This window comes from Pezoporus wallicus, unplaced genomic scaffold (assembly GCF_028554395.1).
Source record: "Pezoporus wallicus isolate ANWC-B61680 ecotype Strahan unplaced genomic scaffold, APGP_CSIRO_Pwel_v1 contig_10168, whole genome shotgun sequence".
Classification (NCBI taxonomy): domain Eukaryota; kingdom Metazoa; phylum Chordata; class Aves; order Psittaciformes; family Psittacidae; genus Pezoporus; species Pezoporus wallicus.
The window spans coordinates 1-8,103 of NW_026640927.1; the positions used below are offsets into that span (position 1 = coordinate 1).

General features: G+C 58.8%; 1 long non-coding RNA gene across 1 annotated transcript; it reads left to right on the top strand.

Moving 5' to 3' along the window:
- Positions 1-2,494: 2,494 nt before the first annotated feature.
- On the top strand, positions 2,495-4,173 carry LOC130605622 (uncharacterized). The gene is made up of 3 exons (XR_008973746.1): positions 2,495-2,574; positions 2,671-2,772; positions 4,118-4,173. It is a non-coding gene; the product is annotated as an uncharacterized LOC130605622 (long non-coding RNA).
- Positions 4,174-8,103: the final 3,930 nt, after the last annotated feature.

Sequence of the window (8,103 nt, forward strand, 5' to 3'; positions counted from 1 at the left end):
GGGAATGGGGTGGGGATGGGGGGGATGGGGTGGGAATGGGGTGGGAATGGGGTGGGAATGGGGTGAGAGAGGGAATGGGGTGGGAATGGGGTGGGGATGGGGTGGGGATGGGGTGGGGATGGGGTGGGAATGGGGTGGGAATGGGGTGGGAATGGGGTGAGAGAGGGAATGGGGTGGGAGAGGGAATGGGGTGGGAATGGGGATGAGGGTGGGAATGGGGTGGGAATGGGGTGGGAATGGGGCATGGGGATGGGGATGTGGTGGGAATGGGGTGGGGATGGGGGAGAATGGGGTGGGGATGGGGTGGGGATGGGGTGGGAATGGGGTGGGAATGGGGTGGGAATGGGGTGGGGATGGGGTGAGAGAGGGAATGGGGTGGGAATGGGGTGGGAATGGGGTGGGAATGGGGTGGGGATGGGGTGAGAGAGGGAATGGGGTGGGAATGGGGTGGGAATCGGGATGGAGAGGGAATGGGGTGGGAATGGGAATGGGGTGGGGATGGGGATGGGAGAGGGAATGGGGCGGTAATTGGGTGGGGATGGGGTGGGGATGGGAATGGTTTGGGGATGGGGATGGGGTGAGATTGGGAATGGGGTGGAGGGGGATGGGGATTGGGGTGGGAAGGGGGTGGGATTGGGATGGATCCGGGGCTGAACCGGTTGAGCCTCGTTCCCGTTCCCTCCCCCAGTGCGGCTCCGAGCGCTTCTCCCGCCGTGGGGGCGGAGCCTCAGGGTCAGGCCCCACCCTCCGGCCCCGCCCACGCCCCGCCCACGGCCCCGCCCTGCGAACCGTGTCCAGGCCAATGGTGGTGACCCTGGGGCCCGAGAGGGGCGGGGCGACAGGTCCGGGAAGAGCGGGAATGGCGGGAACAGTGGGAATAGCGGGAATACCGGGATAGCCAATACCGGGAATACTGGGAATAACGGGAATGCTGGGATAGCCAATACCGCACACTGGGAATACTGGGATTCCCAACACTGGGAATACTGGGAATAACGGGATACCCCACACTGGGAATACCGGGAAGAATGGGAATGCTGGGATAGCCAATACCGCACACTGGGAATACTGGGATTCCCAACACTGGGAATACTGGGAATAACAGGATACCCCACACTGGGAATACCGGGAATAACGGGAATGCTGGGATAGCCAATGCCGCACACTGGGAACACTGGGATTCCCAACACTGGGAATACTGGGAATAACGGGATACCCCACACTGGGAATACCGGGAATACCGGGAATGCTGGGATAGCCAATACCGCACACTGGGAATACTGGGATTCCCAACACTGGGAATACTGGGAATAACGGGATACCCCACACTGGGAATACCGGGAATAACGGGAATGCTGGGATAACCAATACCGCACACTGGGAATGCCGGGAATACTGGGGTACCCCACACTGGGAATACTGGGAATAACGGAATACCAGGAATGCTGGGATAGCCAATACCGCACACTGGGAATACTGGGACCCCCAACACTGGGAATACTGGGAATAACAGGAATGCTGGTATAGCCAATAGCCCAGCACTGTGAATACTGGGAATACCAGGAATACTGGGATAGCCAATACCCCACACTGGGAATGCCGGGAATAACGGGAATGCTGGGATAGCCAATAGCCTAACACTGGGAATACCGGGAATACTGGGGTACCCCACACTGGGAATACTGGGAATAACAGGAATACTGGGAATGCTGGGATAGCCAATACCACACACTGGGAATACTGGGAATACCGGGAATACCGGGATAGCCAATACCCCACACTGGGAATACCGGGAATACTGGGAATGCTGGGATAGCCAATACCCCACACTGGGAATACTGGGATTCCCAACACTGGGAATACCGGGACCCCCAACACTGGGAATACCGGGAACAGAGGGAAGGCTGGGATAGCCAACACCCCACACTGGGAATGCTGGGAATACCGGGATACCCCACACTGGGAATACTGGGAATAATGGGAATGCTGGGATAGCCAATAGCCCAACATTGGGAATACTGGGAATAGTGGGAATGCCAGGGTACCCAGCACCCCACACTGGGAATGCTGGGAATACCGGGATACCCCACATTGGGAATACTGGGAATACCGGGAATGCTGGGATAGCCAATACCACACACTGGGAATACTGTGAATACCGGGACCCCCAACACTGGGAATACTGGGAATAACAGGAATGCCAGGATAGCCAACACCCCAGACTGGGAATACTGGGACCCCCAACACTGGGAGTACTGGGAATAACGGGAATGCCGGGATAGCCAATACTGCACACTGGGAATACTGGGACCCCCAACACTGGGAATGCTGGGAATACTGGGATACCCCACACTGGGAATACCGGGAATACCGGGAATGCCGGGATAGCCAATAGCCCAACACTGGGAATACCGGGAATGGGGGGAATGACCCCTGACCCTCTGACCCCTCCCCCCCCCCCATAATCCCCTCCCCCCGCAGGTGCCCCCCCGCTGCCGTTCCCCCCTCCCCCCTCCGTCCTGCGCCTCCCCCCTCCCCCCCAGCAACGGGACCGGCCCCACCCCCCCCCCGCGGGTGAGTGATGGAGGGGGAGGGGCAATGGGGGGGGGGAGGGGGCGGGGCAAGGGGGGGGGGGGGCTCCATCACTGACCCCCTCCCCCCCCCCTTCAGACCCCCAGGTCCCCCCCGGGGTCGTCGCTGCCGTTTCCTTCGGGGCCTTCGTGGTGGGGGCAGCGCTGGCGGGGGGGGTCTGGTTCGTGCATGGGCGCACAGGTGAGGGGGCAAAGAACCCCATAGAGACCCATAGAGACCCATAGAGACCATAGAGACCCATAGAGACCATAGACACCCATAGAGACCCATAGAGACCCATAGAGACCCATAGAGACCATAGAGACCATAGAGACCCATAGAGACCCATAGAGACCCATAGAGACCATAGAGACCCATAGAGACCATAGAGACCATAGAGACCCATAGAGACCATAGAGACCCACAGAGACCCATAGAGACACATAGAGACCCATAGAGACCATAGAGACCATAGAGACCCATAGAGACCATAGAGACCCATAGAGACCCATAGAGACCATAGAGACCATAGAGACCCATAGAGACCATAGAGACCCATAGAGACCCATAGAGACCATAGAGACCATAGAGACCATAGAGACCATAGAGACCCACAGAGACCCATAGAGACCCATAGAGACCATAGAGACCCATAGAGACCATAGAGACCCATAGAGACCCATAGAGACCATAGAGACCCATAGAGACCCATAGAGACCCATAGAGACCATAGAGACCCATAGAGACCCATAGAGACCATAGAGACCCCATAGAGACCAATAGATACCCATAGAGATCCCATAGAGACCCATAGAGAGACCCATAGAGACCCATAGAGAGACCCATAGAGACCCATAGAGACCATAGAGACCCATAGAGACCCATAGAGACCCATAGAGACCCCATAGAGACCCATAGAGACCCATAGAGACCATAGAGACCCATAGAGACCCATAGAGACCCCATAGAGACCCATAGAGACCATAGAAACCCATAGAGACCCCACAGAGACCATAGAGACCCATAGAGAGACCCATAGAGACCATAGAGAGACCCACAGAGACCATAGAGACCTATAGGCACCCCTAGACTACCATAGATCCCATAGACACCCATAGATCTCATAGCCCCCCATAGACCCCATAGCCCCCCATAGACCCCATAGCCCCCCAATAGACCCCATAGGCACCCATAGACTCCATAGCCCCCCAACAGACCCCATGGACCCCCATAGATTCCATAGCTCCTCACAGACCCCATAGACACCCATAGCCCCCCCCTACACGTCCACAGACCCCCACAGCCCCACATAGACCTCATAGACCCCCACAGAACCCATAGAGACCCATAGACCCCCATAGGCACCCAGAGACACCATAGCCCCTCACAGACCCCATAGACACCCATAGCTCCCCCATAGACATCCACAGACCCCCATAGCCCCACATAGACCCCCCTGAGACCCCCAAATTCCCCCCATAGACTGCCATATACCCCCATAGATCCCCTATGACCCCCTCTTATCGCTGCCTCCCCCCCCCCCCAGCTGCCCCACGGCCCCCTCCTGCCCCCCCCAGGTCCAACGCTGCCCCCCAGTGCCAGGTATGGGGCAATGGGGGGCAATGGGGCTCAATGGGGGGCAATGGGGGGCAATGGGGCTCAATGGGACTCAGTGGGGGTCAATGGGGAGCGATGGGTGCTCAGTGGGTTCTCAATGAGGGTCGGTGGGGCTCAGTGGGGGTCAATGGGGGCTCAATGGGGGTTCAATGGGGGTCAATGGGGGCTCAATGGGGCTCAATGGGGGCTCAATGGGGCTCAATGGGAGTCAATGGGGGCTCAATGAGAACTCAATGGGGCTCAATGGGGGGCAATGGGGCTTAAAGGGAGCTCAATGGGGGGCAATGGGGCTCAGTGGGAGCTCAATGGGGGGCAATGGGGGTTCAATGGGGGCTGAATGCGGGCAATGGGGGCTCAATGGGGACTCAATGAGAACTCAATGGGTCTCAATGGAGCTCAATGGGGGCTCAATGAGAACTCCATGGGGCTCAATGGGGGGCAATGGGGCTTAAAGGGAGCTCAATGGGGGCTCAATGAGAACTCCATGGGGCTCAATGGAGCTCAATGGGGGCTCAATGGGGCTCAATGGAGCTCAATGGGGGCTCAATGAGAACTCCATGGGGCTCAATGGGGGGCAATGGGGCTCAATGGGGGCTCAATGGGGGCTCAATGGGGCTCAATGGGAGTCAATGGGGGCTCAATGAGAACTCAATGGGGCTCAATGGGGGGCAATGGGGCTTAAAGGGAGCTCAATGGGGGCAATGGGGCTCAGTGGGAGCTCAATGGGGGGTAATAGGGGTTCAATGGGGGCTGAATGCGGGCAATGGGGGCTCAATGGGGGCTCAATGAGAACTCAATGGAGCTCAATGGAGCTCAATGGGGGCTCAATGAGAACTCAATGGAGCTCAATGGAGCTCAATGGGGCTCAATGGAGCTCAATGGGGGCTCAATGAGAACTCCATGGGGCTCAATGGGGGGCAATGGGGCTCAATGGAGCTCAATGGGGGCTCAATGAGAACTCCATGGGGCTCAATGGGGGGCAATGGGGCTTAAAGGGAGCTCAATGGGGGCTCAATGAGAACTCCATGGGGCTCAATGGAGCTCAATGGGGGCTCAATGGGGCTCAATGGAGCTCAATGGGGGCTCAATGGGGCTCAATGGAGCTCAATGGGGGCTCAATGAGAACTCCATGGGGCTCAATGGGGCTCAATGAGAACTCCATGGGGCTCAATGGAGCTCAATGGGGGCTCAATGGGACCCCCCCCCCAGCTCAGGAGCCCCCCCCTGAAGCTGCCGCCTGCCGGGGCCCCCCCCCCAGCACCCTGAGGCCGGCCCCCCCCCCCCCCCATGGATGGAACCTTCCGGGTCCCCCCCCCCCCATCCTGGGGGGCAAATAAAGGAGCCCCTGAGCCCCCCCCCCCCCCTTGTGGTTATTGGGGGGGAGGTGATTTTGGGTTGAATTCAAGGGGTTTTGGGGCCAAATGGGCTTTTGGGGTGAATTCGAGGCTTTTTGGGTCCAGTGATGTTTTGGGGTGAATTTGAGGGGTTTTGGGGCCAAATTCCATCAGTTTGGGGTCCAGCCCATTTTGGGGTGAATTTCAGTGGTTTTAGGGCAAACCGCAGGGATTTGGGGTCCAAGTGGGGTTTTTTGGGTTGAATTTGATGGATTTGGGGTCCCAGCCCATGTTTTGGGGTGAATTCCCGGGATTTTGTGACCAATTCCCAGGATTTGGGGGTCCACGGGGCATTTTTGAGGTGAATTTGAGGCTTTTTGGGTCTTTGCCCATTTTGGGCATAATAACAGCGATTTTAGGGCAAATCGCGGGGGTTTTGGGGTCCAAGTTGGGTTTTGGGCTGAATTTGTGGCATTTTGGGTCTTTGCTGATGTTCTGGGGTCAAATCCAGGGATTTGGTGACCGCTTCCCAGGATTTTGGGCTCCATATGGAATTTCTGGGGTGAATTCGAGGCTTTTTGGGGTCCTTACAGATTTTGGGGTGAATTCCAGGGATTTTAGGGTCCAAGTGGGGGTTTGGGGTGATTTTGATGCTTTTTCGCTCCCAGCCCTTTTTGGGGGTGAATTCCCACGATTTTAGGCCAAATCTCAGGGATTTGGGGCTCTAAGTGGGCTTTTTCAGGGTGAATTTGATGCTTTTTGGCTCCCTACAGATGTTTTGGGGTGAATTCCGGGAGTTTTGGGAGCAACCCCCAGGATTTTGGGCTCCACGGGGAATTTCCGGGGTGAATTTGATGCTTTTTTAGGTCCCACGCTGTTTTTGGGGTGAATTCTCAGGATTTTGGGGCTGTTTCCCCACATTGTCTCTTATTTCTCTGTACAGGAAGGAACCAATCGGGGGGGGGGGGGGGGGGGGGGGGGGGGCAGGATCGGGTCCATCCCCCCCCCCCCCCCCCCCCCCCCCCCCCCATATCCTGGTCCAATGTTGGGGTCCCCCCATGCTTGGATCCCAATGGGGGGGGATGGATCCGGATGGGGCTGGATCCCCTTGGGTGCCATTGGGTGCCCCTTGGGTGCTATGGGGCCCATGGGTGCCCCCCAGTGTCCTCTGGGTGCCACGAGTGTCCCCTGGGTGCTATACGGTCCTTGGGTACCCCTTGGGTGCCACGGGGCCCATGGGTGCTCCTTGGGGTCCTTTGGGTGCCATGGGGCCCATGGGTGCTCCTCAGGGTCCTCTGGGTGCCATGGGTACCCCTTGGGTGCTCCTTGGGGCCCATGGGTGCTCCTTGGGGTCCTTTGGGTGCCATGGGGCCCATGGGTGCTCCTCAGGGTCCTCTGGGTGCCATGGGTGTCCCTTAGTGTCCCCCATTGTCCCTTCAGTGCCATGAGGCCCATGGGTGCTCCTTGGTGTCCCCTAGGTCCTATAGGGTCCCTGGGTGTCCCTTGGGTGCCATGGGGCCTATGGGTGCTCCTCGGTGTCCTCTGGGTGCCATGGAGCCCAGGGGTGTCCCCTGGGTGCCATATGGCCCATGGGTGCTCCTCAGTGTCCTCTGGGGTCCATGGGTGCCCTTTGGGTGCCACAGGGTCCATGGGTGCCCCTTGGTGTCTCCTGGGTCCTCTGGGGTCCATGGGTGCCCCTTGGGTGCCATAGAGTCCATGTGCGCTCCTCAGTGTCCCCTGGGGTCCACGGGTGCCCTTTGGGTGCCACAGGCTCCATGGGTGCTCCTTGGGTGCCATAGGACCCATGGGTGCTCCTCAGTGTCCTATGGGCGCCATGGGTCCCCCCTGAGTGCCATAGGACCCATGGGTGCTCCTCAGTGTCCTATGGGTACCATGGGTGCTCCTTGGGTGCCACAGGGTCCATGGGTGCTCCTCAGTGTCCTATGGGTGCCATGGGTGCTCCTTGGGTGCCATAGGACCCATGGGTGCTCCTCAGTGTCCTACGGGCACCATGGGTGCCCCTTGGGTGCCACAGGGTCCATGGGTGCTCCTCAGTGTCCTATGGGTGCCATGGGTGCTCCTTGGGTGCCAGAGGACCCATGGGTGCTCCTCAGTGTCCTATGGGCTCCATGGGTGCTCCTTGGGTGCCACAGGAAGGTGCTCCTCAGTGTCCTATGGGTGCCCCTTGGGTGCCACAGGAGGGTGCTCCTCAGTGTCCTATGGGTGCCATGGGTGCTCCTTGGGTGCCATAGGACCCATGGGTGCTCCTCAGTGTCCTATGGGTGCTCCTTGGGTGCCACAGGAGGGTGCTCCTCAGTGTCCTATGGGTCTCCCTTGGGTGCCACAGGACCCATAGGTGCTCCCCAGTGTCCTATGGGCTCCATGGGTGCCGCTTGGGTGCCACAGGACCCATGGGTGCTCCCCAGTGTCCTATGGGCTCCATGGGTGCTCCTTGGGTGCCACAGGAGGGTGCTCCTTAGTGTCCTATGGGTGCCCCTTGTGCGCCACAGGCTCCCTGGGTGCTCCTTGGGTGCCACGGGACCCATGGGTGCTCCTCGCTGCCCCATTGGCTGTCCCCGGG